Source organism: Ambystoma mexicanum, chromosome 4q, assembly GCF_040938575.1.
Source record: "Ambystoma mexicanum isolate Mex_15411 chromosome 4q, UKY_AmexF1_1, whole genome shotgun sequence".
Classification (NCBI taxonomy): domain Eukaryota; kingdom Metazoa; phylum Chordata; class Amphibia; order Caudata; family Ambystomatidae; genus Ambystoma; species Ambystoma mexicanum.
The window spans coordinates 422,950,824-422,956,823 of record NC_090928.1 but is presented as its reverse complement, the minus strand read 5'-3'; positions in this window follow the sequence as shown (position 1 = coordinate 422,956,823).

Below are 6,000 nucleotides of genomic sequence, written 5' to 3'. Positions count from 1 at the left end.
CAACCCACCCCCGATCCCCAATTCCAACTCATAAGCACTCTCGAGGTCTTTTGCTGATCCGCGGCGCATGCGCAATCCGCTTACTACCACGCGCATGCGCCGGGACCAGCGCCAAGACACTACCCCTCGCGCATGCGCGGCCGGAGACCAACGTGAGTCAACAAACAGTTCTTATGGCGCCGCCCGGCGTGGTGTGCAGAAGCAGCAGAGCACCGCCGGGGACGCCAGACAAAGCATACAGGTGAGCCTCCCAACATGGGGACAGCACGCATCCTTGCTCACCCAAGGACAATGTTTAGCATTAGCGCAGGTTATTTTTAAAAAAATTCCCTATTTCTCACTTTTCAACAACAGAAAGATAACTGCGATCTATCTATGGCTGGGTACACACAGGAGCACTCGTCCAAAGGGCCCCTGATGTACATCTAGGACCATCCAATTAGATATTACTACTATTAATACTGCCAACGCGCACAACAGGTGAAACTACACAAGGGCTATTCAGGAAAAGCCCTTGATGTTTTCCACCGGTTTCCTGTGCAATGATCACAGCCAACTTAAACTTAAAATAAACGAATGGGAACAGTGACGCACCATGGGGGGATCTTTCCCCTTTTCAAGATCCCACCTATCCCTTCAACCCCTTGCAATTCCTTCTCTCTCAGGGCCCAACAGGAGCCAGGACTGCCGTAAAGGACAGTTTATAATACAGAACCCCACGGAGGGCACACAGCAAACCGCAACTGGGTAAGAGGCAATTACCTCAATCTATTTCACCACAAGCCCAATTCTAACCAGCTACTTACCTCTCTCGTCTCTTCCTCTCTCCTTTTCTTCCAATGTTTTTCTTCCCTTTTCAAAATGTCTATATATCGACACATCAATGTGTTTTGATGTCATGTTGTTACCTATCACTATGTTTGCACATCACCTAAAACACCACGACTGAAAAATTGTAATATGTCACTACCTGATCACTAATTGAATATTGTTCAGCCTTGAGAACGACCGTAAGGTCGAAACACGTGTCGGCTGACCTCAACTTGCTTGACAAAGTTCTTAATAGTGTTTCTCATAAACACATGTATTTAGAAACAATCACCGGAAAACACCGAACAATAAACGAATTAACTTCGTACCAACCAAAGTGTTGAAAATATTTATTTCATAAACTATTAGCAAGATAGCCGGGAGCAACAAACCCTTCTCTTTCAACTTACCAAACTGGGGCTTAGGCTAAACCCCAAGACCGCTCCTGTGATCTTGCCTAAACTTGCAACAACAATATAATTGGAGCTTAGCACTGGCAGGTTCCACTCCTAGAGCCTAAAACCCACCTTAGTTTTTTAACAACATGGGTCCCATTATCGGATCTCAGCACCTCACACACTCCCTACCTTGGAAAGACTTTCCATACTAAACACTTTGCTGTGCAAGTGGCATCAGGGTGTGTACAAGTTCCTGCTTCGATCCACCTGGAGAAGGGACACACAACCACTATCATATACCTGTATCCAAAACATACTTGTAGCATATCAACATAGTCAATATGTAAATGCTGAAAAGGACCATTCAGTCGAGGAATGACTACACTAATCATTTGCAGTGTATGCCCAGCTGTATACTTTTGACATACGATGCAATTGACTACATAAAATACATGTGTTCTAACAGGTTTGGTACAAACCAGTCCTCCGCAATGGTTGCTGAAAGTCTTTCCCTAGTTACATGCGCAGGGTAGTGCAGGTGTTCAAGTGCTACCTTTAACAATGATACTGGGATCACTGGCTTTCCAGTGCTGTTTCCCGCCATAATGCTTCGGAGGAGGATAAAGAACACCCCCTTTGTTTCCATGACTCTTGCTCTTCATGCGGTACACTGCCTTAAATCTCCATTAACTGAGCTCTTTGTAAATGATTAAACCCTTCATTTACTATCATAATTGTGACAACTTTTCCCTTTACATCTGAAGTATCAAAACTTTAATTATCTGGTGAATATGCAACCCTTTTGGCCTCTTAATCTGCGGCTTTGTTCCCGCAAGAAATAAAGTTAGTGTGCTTAGTATGTGCTGCGCATTTAACTTTTGCTATGGCCACTGGGAGTTGTAGTGCCTTAATAAGCATGTCCAATAACTCTGCATGCTGCATTGGAGTGCCATCCGCTCAGAGGTAGCCCCTCCATTTCCAACTTGTTAATCCTGTGTGCACTGTTGACATCACATAGGCAGAATCACTGTACACCGTCACTTCCTGCCCTGCATGATTTTCAAGCGTGACAATAAGCGCTACCAATTCTGCCGCTTGCGCCGAAAAAGGAGATGTAGTCTTGCACTTACTACAACCTCAAATTCACTGTTTGCTCTATTTCACACCATAGCTGTGGCAGAATGCCTTTCCCTACTAGTTTGATCAATTTTCGAAGAAGCTTCAATAAAGAGAATCTCTCCCCTGCTAACGCATTTTTCTTTACACGCGGGATGTCATTGTACACTTCTTTGTGGTTCGCGCAATATTGCACATGCTCACCCTCTGCCACAGGCTCAGCTACAAATGTGGCAGGGTTCACTATTTTACATCTGACTATTTTAATTGCTGGATTGAATATAATTGCCTCATACGCAGAAGCTCTCTGATATGTCAATGTACTCTTAGGCTTCTCCAAGATAGCAAACAACGCAAGCTCCTCAAAGAGTGTCATAGAACACCCCATCACAATACTGGTAGACTTCTAAATTGCGAATGATCAGTTGCCAGCGACTGTTCACAAGGAAAGTGCCCTTTCATAACTGGATCTAGAATCCCACTATAATATGCTAGAGGCGTATACCATAGTGTAGTCCTCTGCGTAAGTACTGCTGTCACAACTGTCCCATTAGTGTGCGAGAATACAAATAACGCATCGTTGGGAATGTTTTAAACTGGAGGAGTACAAATTGCTTTCTTCAATTCTTCAAACCCTCCCTCCATTTTTTCAGCCCATTTTATTTTTTCATTCTTTACCTGTGCTTCCTTAAGAGCCTGTAAAAGAGGTGTTATGTATGAACTATAATCAAACAGCCATGCTCTGACATAATTACATAGTCCCATAAACTGCTGCATTTGCTTCAGTGTGTGCGGTTTTGCTGTTTTCATGATCACTTCTGCCCTCTCAGTTGTGACCCTTTTTCCCTCATGTGAAATCAAATGGCCTATTTGCAACACCTCTTCTTGGCAATTCTGTAACTTCTCCTTGTCTACCTTATATCCCTTGTCTGCTAGGACAGTCATTTACTGAATCAAATCGTGTCTGCATTCATCTTATGTCATGCTACAAATCAGAATGTCATTTACATACTGTATCACAATGCTCTTCAAATCAATATTTCCTAGGACCATCTGAAAGACCCTATTAAAGATTGATGGGGACTCAAAGTACCCTTGGGGCAGCCTCATATGTTTCAGACGAGTCTGGCAGAACAAAAAAGGAAGTCAAGTCTTGTGAGTCCTTATGCAACAGGATTGAGAAAAACACATTTTTCAAGTCAATCACCATGAAATATCGCACCTCTACTGGGATACTGCATAGTAGCGTAGCTGGATTAGGAACTAAAGGAAACTCTGCCTCTACAATCTAGTTAATCGGTCTCATGTCTTGTATGAATCTCCATGGCCCCCTATTTGATAGGATACACCACAGTATTGCATAAAGATTCTGACAGTACCAGAATCCCTTGTTTCATCAGTGCTAAAATAGCCTTAAAAATCCCTTTATCCACCTCTCGACACATTGGTTACTGTTTTGCTTGAGGTAAATCTGCTGCTGGCTTCAACTTTATCTTGACCTCCCCTACCCCTTTCAATAGGCCCATGTCATAGGGGCCTGTAGTCCATAAAGTGCTTGGCACCTTTTCCAAGTCCTCATCAAAAAATGCTGGACCGTCGCACTATCACCATTCGCTGTGGGACCTCTCTTTTCTCTATCCTAATCCAATATGTAATACTCATCTCGAATATTACTTCATCATCCATTGGATCATCCTTAAACATATCATCATCAGTGACATCAGTCAGTCTACACCCTTCCCCAATAGCAATCACCGTTCTCCATGGCCTGCCCTTGTAATCTGTTCCTTCGAGCAATGCCATTTCCTCTCACACTATGGCTGCATTTAACTCTAGGGGAATAATTTGTCCCCCCACTTTGTCCATGGGTATATGTGGCCTGAACAAGAATACATCAGGTATTCTCATAATCTTTCCCACTAAGCCAGGTAGGCATGTCAACAAAATGCATACCCCATAAAAGAAAGACTTCTGGTTCCAGTGGCATTCCTCGCAGAGCCAATTGCCCCGTAAATGCCAATATAAATGTGCCCACATTCATATAATGTATCCTTGAAGTAGAGCACCCTATGCCTTCATCAGTAAAAGAAATCATCATGTTAAGCTTCATCATTAAATCTCATCCTAGAATATTTACTGGTGTCTGTTTTGAATATAATAATGGAACAGACATGTCACACTCTCCTAGAGAGACTGATAATTCATTAGTAAAAGGAACTTGACTCTTAGCTCCAGAGACTCCTTGAGCATTCATGGAAATCCCGATATTGGGTATTTTCCCTCTCATATACATGAATGAGTATCCCCAGTGTCTACTAGAAAACAAAAGATTTGCCCCCTGTCGTCACATCAACCCTTGATTCCTCTTGGGGGTCAGGTGTCACTGATGCTACTGAACACATCAAGTCACCCTATGAACTGTCCTATTGTACATGCATATCCCTCTACCTGTGAAAGGACATCCCCCCACAACAGTGACATCCCCTATTCTAGGTGTCAGGAGTTTTCCTGTGTTTGCATTCTGCTGTATCTGCATGGGTGCATGCTGTGACCACCCTTGTGGTGGATTCAATGGTGCTTGCTGTGACTGCAAAACCTGTTGCATTTGTGGCACTTGTGCTTGATACACATCTTGCGAGCTATATGCTGGAGGATAAACTGTCCCCTCTCTTGACAATTGCCATCTGTACATACCCTTGGCTCCCACATAAACACACAATGTGCCCTGTCATCCCACAAGTCCAACATACAAGAGGAGCTCTTCTGACTAGTCCCCCTTGGTTAAATCCTCCATGCACATTCTGATTATCATTCTGCATATATCAGAAACCGTCTTGATTGTTCTGAAAACCACCCCTTCCTCTGTAGCCCACTCCTCTGCCTCGTGGCACAAACCCATTCCCTCCTGTGTCCGTTTGGCGCAGACTATTCGCCTGTGATGTGCCCACTGTTTGCTGTATTCGTAGTCCTTCTCCTTTGTCAATACCACCCCTTCCATGACATACTTTGGCAATTTCTTCTGAATGAATTTGGCTTCCTCATGTTTTCTAGCATCTTCCTTCTTCCTATTTTTCACTTGCAATAGCCGACAGTGATGCACTATGGTCAACTGTATCACTGCCCATGGCTTCGCTTCCATTCCCACTAATTTCTTGAGTTGCCTTTGTACTGGATCGGGCAACCCTGACATAAAATGTGGTAAAATACTGCCACTGTTTTCCCCCATGGCTCTCGAGTTTCAAGAGTCCATCATTACTAAATGTCCTGAATCTAAGCATGCAGATCTTCATCTTCTTTCATCTTACGTGTCATAATTCCACCCAGATCTGATGTGTCAGGATACTGCACCCTGAGAGCTCTCCAGACATCTGGATCTACAATTATTAAATGGCGCACCATTGTGTGCTGTGTTCTGTGCCGTGACACTTGAATAGCCTGCTCTCATCCAAATGTCATCAGCTCTTTCTCCAAGAATGGCTGCTAGGAGATCCTTAATTTCTCCTATTGCCAATGTATTTCTCCCTGTCATTTTCTCTAATTCATAAATCCATTTTCCCGCACCTGCCATCAAACTAGGACGTTTACACCATAAATTATCCTTATCCATTTGTGGCCAATGAATATACTGCGGTCTGGCCCCTCCTTTGTCCAATAAACGGAACTGCGTGAATCCCAA